The following is an 18794-nucleotide window of genomic DNA, read 5'->3' as shown; positions in this document are numbered from 1 at the left end:
ATAAATAAAAATGATATATATATATATATGAGATTGTTAGGAATTTATTTGATCAAAAGGTATTTTATAATAAAAACAAGGGCAATGAGGCCAAACTGTCTTTTATGTGTTTATTTAAAGCACATGTTCAGTAAAGTTTATAGGTCATTACAAATGTTACAAATGTTAGAAATGTTGGAAATGATTGAAGAGTCACAATAAAATGATTTAAAGGTATGAAAAATGTAAAACAGTAACATTAGATGTAGAATAAGTATGTACTCCAATTATAATAGAGTTATCTCTCTAAATTTATAACCAATAAAAAAAAAATCACTTGTTGCATCTGAAGAGGTTTGAATGTAGTTTCCTGAAAAAAAGACACTGGGTGCAGTCTCTCAGTCACATGATTCATCTCTGTCTGAGGCTCCTCCTTCCTTTAGTAGTAAAAGGTTCAGATGTCTGTAAACACAGAAATGACATAGAAAACATAAATGCTGAGTGCATCCATATATGTCTCCATGTGGTCAGCAGATATTAAACCTAGAATAAAGGTGATGTGATCAGAAACCCCTAACTCAGTGGTCTCTGACCTGCACAGGTGACTCCAGCGTCCTGTCTGTGGGAGCGGTCAGTGTGGTTCTTCAGGGAATGAGGACAGTCCCACAGGTGAATCTCATTCCCTCTACACTTCACTCTGTTCAGCCAGATCAGCCCTTCACCAGCACCAAAGACAGTACTCCCATCAGCCCTCAGCGCCGGCCCACAGCCCAGCTGCCTGCAGACCACCTGAGCGTCCCTGATGCCCCACAGATCATCACTGACAGACTCCCACATAGAGTTATAATACACCTCCAGTCTCCCAGAGCAGCTTCCCTCTCCTCCCTTCAGTCTGAGAGGCAGGTGATCTACACACACACACACACACAAAGAAACACAATTATTTTTTATATCATGATTTCAAAATCAGTTTTACATTTGAAGCCAACATAAAATAAATAAATCAATAAAAATCCATTACAGAATTCAGCTGATTTCCTCTGAAATTTATAAAGAGAGGGGTTTCACAGGAAAGAGTAACATTAAAAAGTTACTTAAATAGATTTTTTAAAAAGCCTTACTTGAGCACTGTTTCTGGTGCAGAGATGAAAGGTGTGTTTGAGGACATTGTGATGATTGTCCCTTGTCTGAAACATGAATTTAAAGTATTTATTTTATGACTGCAGTGTGTGTGTGTGTGTGTGTGTGTGTGTGTGTGTACATTTATTCATGCAGTTTTTACCCTGTAAAACTTTTGTTTATGTCTCTGTATAAACTGTAGAACTGCCTACCTGTGCAGGTGATGTGTGCCACTTCATTACGGTTATCACAGCTGTTCTGACCCCAGGGAGAAGATGGACAGTGCCACAGATTGGAGTCATGTGTCCTACATTTCACAAAGTCCAGCCAGTTAGGAGCTGATTCCACTCTCGCTTTTCCATTTCTCTCACTTCCAGATTTTCCACAGTTCAGCTCCTGACAGACCAGACTAACGGCTTCTTCAGTCATCCCGTTTTCACACACATTACCCCAGGTCCCATTGTAGAACACTTCCAGAGTCCCCTCACAGCCCTCAGTGAGTCTCATCTCCTTAAACTCTGGGGGAGAAGGATGAATTATGTCTTTAACAGACCTATTATTGAATGAGAGCGTGTTAATTGATTAAATTTAGAACACTTTTTGTAAAATGTAAACATTACTTGCTTGTACATGTTAACAATCGTAATATGACTTCACCTGAACACACCACTCCTACTTCATCCTTTTGTCCACATTCGTCTCCTTCACTCAGCTGATATCTGCAGTTCCACAGGGACATCTCATTCCCCTCACACTGCACCTCATTCAGCCATATGGGTCCAGTTCCAAGTCTAAACCGGGCTGGTACCGGGGCACTGAGGGCCTGTCCACACTGCAGCTGTCTGCACACCACCTGCGCATCCTTAATATCCCACAAGTCACCACACACTGTCCCCCATGAGCCGCTGTGAAAGACCTCCAGCCTTCCTGCACATGCTCCTCCAGAACCCACCAGTCTGACGGAGCTGTGGACGGAGTTAAACCCATCTATACACACACAACATATCAGTGTGAGGTTGATAAAGTTATGGTTTCTCCACATGATTATAATCATCTGACCGTAAATAGGACAGAAATTATTATAATAAATGATAATTCAGGTTATGTATGCAATTTAGTAATTAGATATTGTAATTCTCACCAGAGCAGGTGATAGAGAGCTGTTCTCTGGATCTGCAGTTTACTACTTCTGCACTGCTGCAGTTCCCCAGATGAGCTTCACTCCCAGAGCAGCTGAAACCCCTCACACATGTGTGTGTGTGTTCAGGACTGGATGAAGAGGAGGGGGAGAAGTTGAGCACAGAGCCACAGCCCAGCTGTCTGCAGACCACAGAGGCCTCAGACACACTCCAGGAGTCCAGCAGAACTCTCCTCCAGTCCTGACTGAAGTACACCTCCACCTCCCCCTCACACTCCCTCCCTCCAGACAACCACACTCGCCCCTCATGAAGAGCCAGAGAAGAGTCTGGAGAGGAGAATGATGAGTTAAATAAAGTATTAATATAGATTTGTTTTATATTATATATTACTCTAAGAGGATATGAACAGTTTTAGATCTCACTCGTGCAGATGACTCCAGCGTCCTGTTTATGAGAGCATGCAGCTCGACTCCATGATGAAATGGGACATTGTGACAGGTGGGTTTCGTTTCCCTGACAATCAAACACATCAGCCCAGATCCGGTCACTCCCCTCCCCAAACCAGTCTGACCCCAACACAGCCACAGCACTCCCACACTTCAGCTGACCACAGAGGACACTGGCAGCTCTCATATCCCAGCTTCCATCACACACTGTGCCCCACTCACTGAGATACTGGAGCTCCACTCGACCAGAACACGAGTCCCAGCCCTTCTCCAGACGAACTTCTGTGCGACCTGAATGAACATCATATTACAGGAATTAGCTCAGATAAGTGCAGATCACTGCTCACAGAGTGTTACAAGCAGAGAAGAGGACTTTTAAAATAGAGTTTAAATATTTATACTTTACCAGAACACACCAGTCCCACATCATTATCATGAGTGCAGTTGTATCCGAGGTTCATTTCCTCTACACTGAAGCTCCTCTGACCACACCTGGACCTCCCCTCGGCCAAAAGCAGCTGCTCCCAGCACCTCCACAGGACTCCCACAGTCCAGCTCTCTACACACAACCTCTGCATCCTGCTGATCAAAGCCAGCACCACACACTGTGGACCAGGCCTTCACATGAAGCACCTCCACTCTCCCAGAGCACAGGTGAGGACCATCAGTGAGTCTGGACTTTCTGTGACCTGTGTGTATTTCAGTTATATTACAGTTATTTTACAGCACAGAATAATAGATAATAAATTATAGATTCACACCCATTACCACCTGGTTTCCCATTACCATTGTTTCAATACACCACACTTAATCTGACTGACTTGCCCAAATATTTACATATAGCTGTATGTATGTATGTATATGTATGTGTGTGTGTGTGTGTGTGTGTATTTTGTACAGCTGCAATTAAAATTATTGAGTGCCCACTGCAAATTAGGTTTTTTTAAGCAGAATTTAGAAAAGTTCAGCTGTTTGCACTTGGGGTGGGGGAGGATGTGTCAAATAATGGTTCAGTAATTCTGAGACTGCAATAGTCATCTGAAGTCTGAGTTGCAACAGAGGTTGGTAAAGAGGGGTTGAGTATATCTGCAGTAGTAGTTCATCCTGTTCCTCCACAGTGATCTCAGGATGAACAGTGAGAGAAAGGGCTTGTGTTGTGAGAAGTATAAACCAGTTGACTTCTTTTAGTGAGAAACTATATGATCTGCTCCTTTATTCTGAAAAGTGTTTGGCTGTTTCACTTCCCTACAGTCTGTATTTACACATCTCTCATGTCTCTGTTCAGGAACACTGGTGTAAAAGAGTCTTGTTATTCACCACTAATTACACTCAGAATCCTCAGTAAAATGAATGGTGTGATGTTAATGATAATATTAACACAGACTGTGATTCATGTGATGACTGACAGCAGTTTACCTGAGCAGATGACTCCAGCATCTTCATGATGACCACAGTTACTTTTACCCCATCCTTGTGAGCTACAGTTCTTCAGTGTAGACTCTGATCCACTACAGTCCACATCATCCATCCAGATTGGTCCTGATCCTGCTCCAAAGTGACCATACTCTGGGGCATTTACAGCCTCCCCACAGTTCAGCTCTCTACACACCACTGCAGCATCTCTCATATCCCAGCCATCACCACACACTGTTCCCCACTGTCCTTCATGAAGAACCTCCACTCTCCCAGCACAGGGACTGTCTCCATTCACCAACCTCACACTGTCTGTACGAGAGAGAGAGAGAGAGATAGAGAAAGAAAGAAATTGAAAATGTTTTTAATCTGAACGTAAAACACATTTCTATAAAGTGTACACTATACAGTGTTTTTACACTTCAAAGTGTAATTAAGCATGCAAAATCTAATTAAAAATGTATTAATGAATATGAATAATTTATTAATTTATTAATTAATGAAATATGGTCAACTAACCATATATATTGAGCATTTCTAAACTAATGAAACACTTTGTTTTCTCCCTTTGTTTCACAAACTTGTGTGTTACAAAGCCTTGACCAAACGAAAAATAGCCAAGTAATGGAAATATACACATCTGTCTTAGAGAGCTAATGTTTAATGTTTGGCTGAGTCTGAGGATGCAGGTATGGCACAGTTGTTGAAGTTGAATGATGTGATTGGCACCATTGTTTAGAGTCATGTTGTTCCTTCTAAAATTTGCTGCAGGGGTAATGTTGATTGGCATGATGCCTTGTCAAACCCTCAACCTAATGTGAGTGTTACTGTATATGCAAATTGTGTAGCTTCTATGTTCCTTACATGAACCCGATAGCTAGGCAGATGTTAGCTAGCCATCCTTCAAGTATGGATCTACTGGATTAATTTATCCTTTTTGAACCTGACAAAGAAATTCCACAACTTGAAGTTAGATTAGAACTTCAGTTTCTAGATTAGATTAGAATTAGAACTTGAAGAGGGCCTACTGGAGATACAGACTTCAAAGAAACCTTATGTTGTCACACCAGTGAGCAAAAGCACAAAACACACTTACTTTGCTAAAGTCCTTTGTAGTGTACAAGCTGTGGCAAGAGTTACTTTAAAGGCTCTACATAGAAAGTCTGAGAGAGGTCCAGTAGTCAGTAGTGTTCCCGCAATATCACCTGTAAGTACCCTTGTGACAACCTCAGAAAGCATGATCCTCAGTCCACAAATCACTGCTCATATAAGTAAAGGAGTATAACCAGGAGCTTTTGATGTAAGGCTGGATTGCCTCCACAGCCTTCCAAAGGAGTGTGGAGGTGCTGCTGGGCCCCCTGAGGGATGAATGCTGCGTCCCCTATCTCAACTATGTTCTTTGTAATGCAGAAACATTATGATCATGCAAATTCCTCCAGTGTCATGGGGTAAAACTAAGACCTGAAAAATATTGACAGGAAGTCATCTTGTGTCAGCTCAGGGAGTGAGGACTAACCACAAGCTGTACAGTTGTTGGCCAGTAAGACACCACAGACAGTTGGGAATGTGAAGAAGCAAAGCCCATCTATGACCTACTCCAAAATATATCAGGCCTGACACTTCATGCAAGAAAAAGAAGTAAGTTGCCATCCAAGACACTTAGAGGCTTGGCAAGCAAACATCAACATTGGGGATCACATAATCTCTCGGTTGCAATACACATACATTTGTGAGCTCTGCTCACAAACCCACATTCTTTCATCCATCTCCCACACGTTTGTCAGCAGCTGCCTGTGGTGCACTCAAACTTTTTCTCATTGTCCTGTTTCTCATTATTGGAGCACTGTGATGACTTCGGCTGGGTTCCCCATCGTGACAGTATTTGAATAGGTTTAAAATCACAGGTGAGAAATCCCCTCACTACTGTCAAAGATAATGGCCCTTTAGCCCCAACCCCACCCCATCAGTGAGACCAACTGAATCATTTGGTTGTAAATGGTGGTATTTTAGTTATTTAATAACGACACAGACTGCTTTGGAGTAACAAAGCCATAAATATGAGCTTCAGATGACTGCTTGAAAGCAACAGAGAGAATCCAAACTTTACTACAAGCTGTTTTTAAAAACTGAGCTCTCTGTCTCTGCGCAATTACAAAACATTTACCGTCAGCTTCACAAATTCTGTCGCTGGAAATAGCTAGAAGCTAATCTGCGAAAAAACATACTGCAGAAAAACATGTCAAATATATTTCACTTGCTCATCTTTCTCATGCAGCTGAAAAGCACGACTATGCTGTCTTCAAGCTCCGCGATCAGTGTGAAAACAGACATGTTCTTTAGTTTACATGACTAAAATGAGCATTTTCACACACTGTTCATAATCCTCCAATAAGAGTGAATGGATTAGCATGCAATTATCATATGAATACGTATGGGTGGGCCATCAGAAGTCACGGTCTGAGTTGTTACTTATGTTCTAGAACAAGCTAAAAATAAATGTATTTTCAATCCCTATAAGCTTTAGGTTTCTGGAGGTATGTTTATTAAGTTTCTAGGACAAAAGTGTTTTGGTGTAAGTTTTCATTTATCCAACTCCACATTTGTTTCTTTTTACTTTTATGTTTTGATTGTCTCTTGCCCCCCCCCCCCCCCTTTTTTTTTTTTTAATGGAATTATAAAAAAATTGTTAATCACAAAAACAAAACTAAACAAAAAACCAAGCCATTGAGCAACACATCATTCTACTCATGAACCCTCCAGTGCTGGCATATCCTGATTTTGACGTTCCTTTTTTACTACATACCAATGCCTCAGACCAGGGCTTCTGGGCGATCCTCTACCAGAGGCAGGATGGCAAGCTAAGGGTTATCGGGTATAAGGGTAGGACACTGATGGCAGCTGTGTGTAACTACCATCTACACAGTGGCCAGTGTGTCAAAAGTTTAGGAATTACACATACTATGCACCCCATTTCATGGTGTACACTGACAATAATCCTTTGACCTGCATCATGAGTACAGGTAAACTCAATGGACCATAGGTGGGTAGGGGAGCAGAGTTTATGTCTGACAAAAAGTATAGACCAGGAAAACCTAATTATGATGCAGATATGCTGTCATGTGTCCCATTGGACATAGAAACCTACACAAGTCCTGCACAAAGGGACTTCTACCGAAGAACAAATGAGAGGAAATAGTTAGGTCTCCCAGCCAATTACTGGGGGATGGTCCTGAAACAGCTTCATAAACAAAATGCTCATGTTGACACAGAAAAGGTGCTCCATCTAACAAGGGAACAATTTTATTGGCCCTTTATGACCAGAAAATTCAAGGTCTATGTCACCAAGGAATGTCCATGCATCAAGTCCAAGAAGCCAGTGACTCCAGATTCAAGCTCCCATGAGCAGTATTACATCATATGTTCTCCTTGAGCTAGTGTGTTTTGACTCTACATCTGTAGACCAGTAAGTGTGGCTATGAGTATATGCTTGTAGTGATTAATCATTTTACTAGATTTGCTCAGGCATATCCCCCAAAGAATAAGATTGGAAAGACCACAGCCAAGTGCATTTGTAATGATTTCATGCGTTGTTTTTGGATATCTACTTTAAGCTACTTCATGATCAAGGCAGTGAGTTTGAGAATCAGTTATATCCCACACTCCAAAAGCTTTCTGGTATCCGTCATTCCCGCACTTCATCATACCACCCTCAGGGCAATCCACCTGAACGTTTCAACTGAACTATAATCTAGATGTTGAGGAACTTAACTAACACAGAGAAGGAGTGGAGGAGAGACCAACTACAGCTAGTTGTACATGCGTACAAATGTACACAACATGAGTCTACAAGTTACTCCTCATTTTTCTTCTCTTTTGTTGCCATGCACACCTGCTGACTCCTCAATAAACAAATAATCAAGTTTAATAGTGTTGTCTCATTTATTAGTTGGATTTATCAATGATTATTTTCTGTATAACTGTATTATTATTAGCTGCATTCTGTATTATTTTCTATATAAACAATTTGATGATGTTTTATTTAGTTAATATTTATACAGAAATATACAATTTCTAAAGGCTTCACAAAGTGGGGTCAACAAAGTGGAGCAACAGTAGTGTCACTGTCACACAGCTCCAGGGTCCTGGATTTGTGGGTTTGAGCCCCACTCCGGGCGACTGTCTATAACAAAAATGTCTATAAAAGTAATCCATAACATAATCTGTAATGTAACTGAGAGGTGAAAAAAGAAATTAAGTGCTGCTTGTGCAGGACAGTATATGTTTGACATTGTAACATGCTACTGACACATAGTAACACTCACGCCAATGAAAACACTTTAAACAGGAATTTTCAGCCTTTGTCCACCATTTTTTTTCTACACTTGCTTGCTGTGTACTTCACTGATCAGTAGAGAGTGTACTCACCAGCTGTGGAGAGAGTGAATGTGGAGAACAGGAGAATGAGAGTCACACAGCTGTCCATCTCCCTCTGACCTGCACACAGTCCATTCACCTCAGCAGCAGAACACACTTCACCTCCACTCCCCCAGAGAGACTGAAGAAACTGAGAGAAAGAGAGAGAGAGAGAGAGAGAGAGAGAGAGCTCCCCCAGCCGCCAATCACACTCACTTTTACCTTATTAGAAAGAGAAGAGGAAATCAAACATTTCAGTGACAAATCAGAGGAGGCATTTTCTTCTTTCTCCATTTTCATCAAAAGAGTGTGACGCTGATGGACAGAACTCCTCCTTAGGTTCTCGAGGTGTTTGTCTTTGTGTGAGGAGAGAAGTTGACGGCAGTGTGCTCAGAGGGTCCCCAGCAAACAGGAGACTGACTTCAGAGAGAGGAAACACTCCAGTGAAGAAGAGCTTTAATGCTGCACCTGCACACAGCTGATCCACTCACTGATAAACACACACTCTGATAAACACACACTCTGATAAACACACACTCACTGATAAACACACACTCTGATAAACACACACACTGATAAACACACACTCTGATAAACACACACTCACTGATAAACACACACTCTGATAAACACACACACTGATAAGCACACACTCTCTGATTAACACACAGTCTAAAAATGATCTGAATTACAAATACACACAGAAATATTAGTTCATCATTTAAAATACTTTAAATAAACGAAACTGTTTCAGAATTATTATTAATTACTATTACTTACTAATGTAGTCAGAATTGAGGAAAATGTAATTGTAAAAGTATTTTTGACATGTACTAAGCACAGTGAAGGGCAATAGTGACTATAAAAATATCTAGAATAAAATCTATAAATAATGTAAGAAATGTAATAATAACAGTGTTTTAATGGCAGTCATTTACTTTAACACTTGTATTTTCACATTGATAAATAAGGTCTTACAGAAGCGCTGTGGATCAATCCCTGTAGGAGATAGTTTTCTTCACAAGATGGAGCCAGAGGATTTCTAATGTCTGTGAAGTACAGCCACACATTCACTACAGGGACAAAAGTTTGTGGACAGCTGCGCATCCTACGTTTCGTCTGAGATTGAAGTATTAACGAAGAGTTTGTCCACCGTTTGCTGCTTCTGCTTTTCCGGGAAGGCCTTTAACTACGTGTTTGAACATTTCTGTGAGAAATGTTCTGACACAGAAACATTAGTGAGGTTAAGGACTTGTTTAATGCTGAAACAAATGTATTTGATGGACCTCCATTACTTCAGAGAACGAGGAAAATGCTTCATACTCCTCTAGTCCACGCTGGGCATTGGGCCTGGTGACCGCTCATGTGCAGCTGCTCCACAGCGTCCTCTTCTATAGACACTGCTCTTCTGTGGAGATTATACACACTGTGTCAACAACTCAACACCTGTGTCCACAGTGGCTCCACCTTAAAGTAGCTGACTTCACTCATTAGAAGAGTGTCTACAAACTTCTGGACACTCAGCTGACAGTTTGTTAGGTACAGCTTCTTATTACATCAATTTTGTTTTGTTCCCAGCTAACATCACACTTATGGTTGGTCAAGTCTTTGTACAAATAAAGAAAGTGGATTTCAGCCCCAGTCACGCTTTTCTTAAAGCTGTATGTGTTCTGAATAAGATTGTATTCATTAAATTCCAGTGTAAATCTGTATTTCTCAGTAAAACTAGTTTTAGTTTAGACACTGGATCTGAACCACAGTGAGTTCATCTCATACAAAATGTTGTGTCAGTGTTTCCTGAATGAGATTATTTTAATACATTTCCAGTGTAAACCTCTACTTCAAAGAAACACTAGTTTTAGTTCAGAGATTAAGCTCTAAATGTCTATTTAACCGGTAGAAATTGTGATGCCAGTAGCTCAGACACCAATATTTTACCTTTAAATTCCACTTTTTTTAAATATGTTAGTGTCGTAAATAAGATTTTATTAATAAAGTGTCAGTGTAACTTTATATTTGTCAGTAACTCGAGTTAGTTCAGACATTTGAGCTGAAATCTGATTTTGTTTATTGGCCAGAGGATAAATGACTTATATTTTATTTTAAAATTCCACATTTCTTAAACACTTATATTTCCTGAGTAAGATTTTATTAATAAAGTGTGTTTAATAGGGCGGCACGGTGGCGCAGCAGGTAGTGTCGCAGTCACACAGCTCCGGGTGACTGTCTGTGAGGAGTTGGTGTGTTCTCCCTGTGTCTACGTGGGTTTCCTCTGGGTGCTCTGGTTTCCTCCCACAGTCCAAAAACACATGTTGGTAGGCGGATTGGTGACTCAAAAGTGTCTATAGGTGTGAAAGTGTGAGTGTGTGTGTTGCCCTGTGAAGGACTGGCGCCCCCTCCAGGGTGTATTCCCGCCTTGCACCCAGTGATTCCAGGTAGGCTCTGGACCCACCGTGATCCTGAACTGCATAAGCGGTTACAGATAATGAATGAATGAATGAATGAATGAATGAATGAATGAATGAAAGTGTGTTTAATAGATATTGTGTGAGGATGGTCTGCCAGTAGGGGGAGTATGCCCTGCACTAGGAGATCAGGTGCCACCAGCACTCAGAACTCCAACTCCCAGAATCCTCTGCGCTTACAGAGTCGGTATAAATTGTAAACTCACCCAAACATTGTAGAGGTTTCTGAAATGTTTCTGAAACGGTTTTAGAAAAAAAGAAACTACAGTAAATTCTTCATAAACTCAGGCCATTGATCTACATTTATTTGGTAGTGTTTTCTTTAAAAGCTGATCATGCGTTCATGTGATCAAGTGATGAACCAAAACAACCAACATTTTTTTTTCTATGCTCTCCTCATCCCTCTGTATAACTTCAGTTTGAGTGGGCGGGGCTAAACTGGGATCAATCCCTGCCTCAGGTCACTGTCAGTGAGGAGTGTGGTGTGTTCTCCCTGTGTCTTTTTGGGTTTCCTCCCACAATCTGAACATACAAGTTCATGGGTGGATTGGCTGTGCAAAAGTGTTCACATTTGTGTGTGACTGTGTGAGTGTGTGATGCCCTGTGATGACCTGGAGCCCTGTCCTGCCTTGTGTTCAATGTTTCTGGGCAGGCTACAGAACCACAGAGAATGAAGATGAATGAATGAATTTATAAAACCAAATTAACTCAAAATTCCAGTTCATTTTCATCTTCACAAACACACCATCAGCACTGCTGTGTCTGATTCTCTTGTAGCAGCACAACTCCACCACCACCACCACGTCAGTGTCACTGCAGCACTGAGAATGATCCACCGCCCAAATCACACCTGCTCTGTGGGGGTCCTGTGGGGGTCCTGACCATTGAAGAACAAGGGGAAAGGGAACAGTGGTCAGTGTCTGAACAACATCACAGTAAAGAGGTAAATGGATATTATTTGATGTATTTATTTAAAGATTGTGTTCAGTAAGGACAGGTCAGGATGTTAGAAATGATTGAAGATTCACAATAAAAAAGAACAAAATACAAAGATAATGTAATAAAATGGTAAAGGAATATACAGTCTGTTCTGTAATGTGTCTAATCTATTTTCTGTTCTGTAACACATCATTTCTGAGACACTGAGAGTCAGAGAGAGACAGATTAACAGTTATCAAGTGTCCAGTGGTCTACTGCTGCTCAACATCTGGAGAAGAGAGGAGAACAGAATTATCTCTCAGACCACAGCAGCAGATTCCACACATTACACACTTACACCATAAGAAACTCTCATTCTGACCTGGACATACAGATGTGCTCAAAATAATACACTGCATGTTGTTTTAACACATCTGTATTGAGAGTGTAGCTCACTGAGGCTGGTGTTTTACTCCTGGAGGTGTTTAATACCACCGTGTCCTCTCTGAGATCTGTAAAGCTACAATAAACAATGTTTATATTCCTTTAAAATATGAATTCTGATCTATAACAGAATCACTTGTTGCGTCTGAAGAGGTTTGAATGTAGTTTCCTGAGGAAAGACACTGGGTGTGGTCTCTCAGTCACATGATTCATCTCTGTCTGAGGCTCCTCCTCCACGTCTTCATAGTCTGTAAAATCAATCCATTATTATCAAAGAACAGAAACATTGAACAGCCCTGAACAATCTTTAAGAAAAACTATTTAAAAATGGACTAAGAGATTAAAACAGTACCTGTGGTGGTGGAGACGGTGGTTGTGGTGAGTGCAGTAGTAGTAGGCACAGATATCTCTAGAAATACAGAAGTGGAACATTAAATACTAATATAAACTCTGTAAAACAAAGGTTATTAACTGTTCCTTAACATTAACTGACCATTCGTAATCTTAAGCCGTACAGTTTGAACACTGCATGTGTGAGACTAGTATTAGATGCTATTAACTAAAGGGTATCACTGCACCTTTCAGTGAAGCTTTATTTACCCTGGGGTACAGCAGTTTTGATTAAAGACACAAACTCCTAACTCCAGTGGTCTCTGACCTGCACAGGTGACTCCAGCGTCCTGTCTGTGGGAGCGGTCAGTGTGGTTCTTCAGGGAATGAGGACAGTCCCACAGGTGAATCTCATTCCCTCTACACTTCACTCTGTTCAGCCAGATCGGCCCTTCACCAGCACCAAAGACAGCACTCCCATCAGCCCTCAGCGCCGGCCCACAGCCCAGCTGCCTGCAGACCACCTGAGCGTCCCTGATGTCCCACAGATCATCACAGATGGACCCCCAGTCAGAGTTATAATACACCTCCAGTCTCCCAGAGCAGCTTCTATTTCCTCCACTCAGTCTGAGAGGCAGGTGATCTACACACACACACACACACACACACACACACACACACACACACACACACGGAAACAGCTACACAAATCTAATCACATATTCTATAAATTAATAAATACATTATTATTATCAGCATCATCAAGTGATACTTATATTTACGTTTCAGAGACTGATTTCTGAATTCAGAGGGTGTTTCTCTGATAATGACACATTCTCATCTAAAAGAAACACAAAAGCAGTTACTGAGATACTTGGTGTTTAAAAGTCTTACTTGAACACTGTTTCTGGTGCAGAGCTAAAAAGCATGTTCGAGGAGTGTGTGATGATTTTCCCTCGTCTGGAATAAGAACATACAGTATTTATGTGATTCTGATGGTGTATGTGGTGTGTGTAATTTTAATTATACACTCTTTCTCTGTAAACTGTAGAACTGCCTACCTGAGCAGGTGATGTGTGCCACTTCATTACGGTTATCACAGCTGTTCTGACCCCAGGGGGAAGATGGACAGTGCCACAGAGTGGAGTCATGTGTCCTACATTTCACAAAGTCCAGCCAGTTAGGAGCTGATTCCAATCTCGCTTTTCCATTTCTCTCACTTCCAGATTTTCCACAGTTCAGCTCCTGACAGACCAGACTAACGGTTTCTTCAGTCATCCCGTTTTCACACACATTACCCCAGGTCCCATTGTAGAACACTTCCAGAGTCCCCTCACAGCCCTCAGTGAGTCTCATCTCCTTATACTCTGGGGGGAGTAGAGGATTTATACTGAAGAAAATTATAAATGCAACACTTTTGTTTTTGCTCTCGTTTTTCATGAGCTGACTTCAAGGATCTAAGACTTTTTCTATCTTCACAAATGCCCTTTTTCTCTCAAATGGTGTTCACAAATTTCTCTAAATCTGTGTTAGTGAGTACTTCTCCTAGTGAGCATGCAGAGATACTCCATCCACCTCACAGGTGTGGCATATGAAGATGCTGATTAGACTGCATGATTATTGCACTGGTGAGCCTTAGGCTGGCCACAAAAAAAGGCCACTCTGGAATGTGCAGTTTACTTTTACTGTAATTGGGGGGGGTCTGGGGGGGGGTCAGAAAACCAGTCAGTACCTGATGTGACCACCATTTGCCTCATGCAGTGCAATACATCTCCTTCACATAAAGTTGATTGTAGCCTGTGGAATGTTGGTCCTCTCTTGTTTAACGGCTGTGCAACGATCATGTTGCAACACGAGGTGAAGGTCGTAGGTGAATGGCACAAAAAGGGGCCTCAGAATCTTTGTTCATAACATACACCTGCCCTACCATAACCCCACCGCCACCATGGGCCACTCCATTCACAACGTTGACATCAACAAACCGCTCACCCACATGACGCCATACACACGTCTGCCATCTGCACTGAATGTGAGCATTTGGCCTTTTGTGAACAAAGAAAAAGTCTTAGATCATTGAGGTTAGCTCATGAAAAACGGGAGCAAAAACAAGTGTTTCCTTTATATTTTTGTTCAGTATTTTTTAGCTTAAGCTTTAGTCTTTAACAGACCCTTTTATTATGTCATTTATGATGTGTTCACTGCTTTTGTTTATATTCTTTGACAAAATTAACCATTTCTTGTTTGTACATGTTAATTATCATAATATAATTTTACCTGAACACACCACTCCTACGTCCTCCTTGTGTCCACATTCACCCCCTTCACTCAGCTGATATCTGCAGTTCCACAGGGACGTCTCATTCCCCTCACACTGCACCTCATTCAGCCATATGGGTCCAGTTCCAGGTCCAAACCGGGCTGGTACCGGGGCACTGAGGGCCTCTCCACACTGCAGCTGTCTGCACACCACCTCCGCATCCTTAATATCCCACAAGTCACCACACACTGTCCCCCATGAGCCGCTGTGAAAGACCTCCAGCCTTCCTGCACACGCTCCTCCAGAACCCACCAGTCTGACAGCTACATCACAAACACATTAATTAAAACATACAGCCACATAAACATTCAATACAGGCCAGTCCATTGGATTCAGGCCATTGGATTAATCAGAGCAGTGGTGTAACACGTACCAGAGCAGCTGATAGAGAGCTGTTCTCTGGAGCTGCAGTTTACTACTTCTGCACTGCTGCAGTTCCCCAGATGAGATTCACTCCCAGAGCAGTTGAAACCCCTCACACACGTGTGTTTGTGTTCAGGACTGGATGAAGAGGAGGGGGAGAAGTTGAGCGCAGAGCCACAGCCCAGCTGTCTGCAGACCACAGAGGCCTCAGACACACTCCAGGAGTCCAGCAGAACTCTCCTCCAGTCCTGACTGAAGTACACCTCCACCTCCCCCTCACACTCCCTCCCTCCAGACAACCGCACTCGCCCCTCATGAAGAGCCAGAGAAGAGTCTGGAGAGGAGAATGAAGAGATAAATAAAGTATTAATATAGATTTGTTTTATATTATATATTACTCTGAGATATGAACAGTTTTAGATCTTACTCGTGCAGATGACTCCAGCGTCCTGTTTATGAGAGCATGCAGCTCGACTCCATGATGAAATGGGACATTGTGACAGGTGTGTTTCGTTTCCCTGACAATCAAACACATCAGCCCAGATCCGGTCACTCCCCTCCCCAAACCAGTCTGACCCCAACACAGCCACAGCACTCCCACACTTCAGCTGACCACAGAGGACACTGGTAGCTCTCATATCCCAGCTTCCATCACACACTGTGCCCCACTCACTGAGATACTGGAGCTCCACTCGACCAGAACACGAGTCCCAGCCCTTCTCCAGACGAGCCCCTGTGGGACAACAACTGAAACATTAGTGAGAAAGGAAAAAAGTCTTTGCAGGTAGCAGAACAGTGTCATTCAAATTACATCTCTTCCCCTGTAACTGATGACGTAATCCCTGACAGAAATAATATGATATAAAATTAATAAATATTTATACTTTACCAGAACACACCAGTCCCACATCATTATCAGGAGTGCAGGTGCGTGTAGCTGCAGGTGATATTGGGCAAAGAGTGATATCAGATTCGTTTCCTCTGCATTGAAGCTCCTGTGACCACATCTGGATCTCCCCTCGGCCAAAAGCAGCTGCTTCCAGCACCTCCACAGGACGCCCACAGCCCAGCTCTCTACACACAACCTCTGCATCCTGCTGATCAAAGCCAGCTTTACACACTGTGGACCAGGTCTCTCCATGAAGCACCTCCACTCTCCCAGAGCACAGGTGAGGACCATCAGTGAGTCTGGACTTTCTGTGAGCTGTGTGTTTAAGGAAAAGCATGTCATGAAGAACAGTAAATTTAGAAACAGTGTGTAACAGTGTGTCTTAAGGCTTTGAGGTGTGTTCTGGAGAGATTTTACACCTTTACCTCTTTGTTAATGTTGTTAAAATAAAGTCACATATTAATGAGTCTGGACACTATCTTTGTGGTCAGTTTTAACATTTCTTTGACTGGACACATTCCAGCTGTGAAACAAATTCAGATTGTGGTGGATTTCTTTGTAACTTCTAGGTGAAGGCTGATTAAAGCTGGCAGATGGACTGATAGTTTCTAATAGTTTCACTAATAGCACTAATAGTTTTACTAATGTTAAATGTGTTATTAGGTCATATATCTATATTATAATATTGATGTGACGATATAAAGACAGTCCTTTATTTGATCTTGTTCCTCCACTCACTGCTGTCACTCATTTAAACAGTTAATCTGTGCTCCTCAAATCTTTTAGTAGATTTTGGCTTTAGTTTTTATTTTGCTTTTATTCTGTTTACTTTATTAATTTATTTGTGTAAAGCCTTGTAACACTGGAAATGAAGGTCACCCTCAGCGTACTCCAAGTTGTGGAGTGAACAGCCTGAGTATCATTTTACATTTTACATACACTACTTTATCCAAAAGTTTGTGGACACCCTTCTAATGAGTGAAGTCACTGTGGACACAGACGGTCAGATGTAAACACACAGTCTGTATCTAAACAGAAAATCATGGGATGAACTGGAACACTCTGGAGCAGTGAAGGTAGTGTCTGAGGTGTAAAGCCCACCCTCACTGGGCTGTGGAACTGTGTTCTCCATTGGTGAACAAAGGGGATGAGTTGGAGTCTGATCCAAAACTAATCCAACATCAGGCCCTGATCACTGTAAAGTTCTCATGGCCGAGTGCCATCAAACTCCCACATCAATGTTTCAGTATCTAATCTAAAGTCTTTGTAGAAGAGCAGAAGCTGTTCGTGTTCTTCATTTCATAAGAAATGTTGGAGAAGCAGGTGTCCACAAACTTTCAGCCGTTTAACGCTGGAATGATTTTAACTTCAGTTTGTGAAGCTTCGGCTGAAACAGGTTCAGTGTAAAAGAGTCTTTTAGAGAAAGCAGTTCATCTCAGCGCTCACTGAACTACAGCACAATCCAGAGTGAAGAGGTCTTTAGAGTTTAGTTTAGAGATGAAGTGGAAATCAATATTGATTATTAGTGATAGGCGCTGGTTATTGTTTATTAATATCAGTGATGTTTGTTATTGAGGAGTGAGGGCAGCCTACCTGAGCAGGTGACTCCAACGTCTTGGTCATGAGAAGTACAGACCTCACCATAATATGAAGGAAAAGTACAGTTATTCAGTGAAGTCTCTGATCCTTCACACTGCACTATTCCCATCAATATCGGTCCTGATCCTGGACCAAACTGAGGAGTGCCCTGAGCCTCTCCACACTTCAGCTCTCTACACACCACTGCAGCATCTGTCATATCCCAGTTATAATAATCACACACTGTTCCCCACTGTTCATCACGATACACCTCCACTCTCCCAGCACAGCGACTGCCTCCATCCACCAACCTCACACTGTCTGTACGAGAGAGAGAGAGAGAGAGAGAGAGAGAGAGAGAGAGAGAGAGAGAGATGATAAAACTATGTAGTTAAATTTTAGATAGAAATTCTCATTTAAGTAAACATCTTTATGTAAATTTATTTTTAAATATTTCATTATCCTATCACACCAATGTTTGTTGATTCTATAAATATAAAGTTTGCATTATTGTTAATAAATTTATTATTTTTTTGTTTAAAATAATTTAAAAAGACGAACAAAAGGTGTATTTTTAGTGAAGTCAGTTACTACAAATGTTCTCTACACTTTTACATCAAACCTGGATGATTTAATACACTACAGTTCATTTCATTCTTAGAAAGTTGACACCATATGAACATCTCCTACTAATAAAAGCATTTATCTATAAACTGTTACCAAGGAAACGTTTAGCTTTTTACTTTGATCCCTGTTTTAAATAAAATGAAGACAGAAAAATGTACATCTCTTTCAGTCCGTTACAACAAATGCTCACAACACTCAGAGTTTAACATCAAACCTGGAGCGTGCTGAATATTTCACACTGATCTGAATCACACCGACTCACCAGCTGTGGAGAGAGTGAATGTGGAGAACAGGAGAATGAGAGTCACACAGCTGTCCATCTCCCTCTGACCTGCACACAGTCCATTCACCTCA

General features: G+C 41.6%; 1 pseudogene; it reads right to left on the bottom strand.

Moving 5' to 3' along the window:
- Nucleotides 1-200: 200 nt before the first annotated feature.
- On the bottom strand, nucleotides 201-18760 carry LOC136686213 (scavenger receptor cysteine-rich type 1 protein M130-like; annotated as a pseudogene).
- Between the last annotated feature and the right edge of the window lie 34 nt (nucleotides 18761-18794).

Source organism: Hoplias malabaricus, chromosome 2 (assembly GCF_029633855.1).
Source record: "Hoplias malabaricus isolate fHopMal1 chromosome 2, fHopMal1.hap1, whole genome shotgun sequence".
In the NCBI taxonomy this organism is placed as follows: domain Eukaryota; kingdom Metazoa; phylum Chordata; class Actinopteri; order Characiformes; family Erythrinidae; genus Hoplias; species Hoplias malabaricus.
Note: the sequence above shows the minus strand (reverse complement) of the source record. Positions and strands in the feature narration are given on the sequence as shown.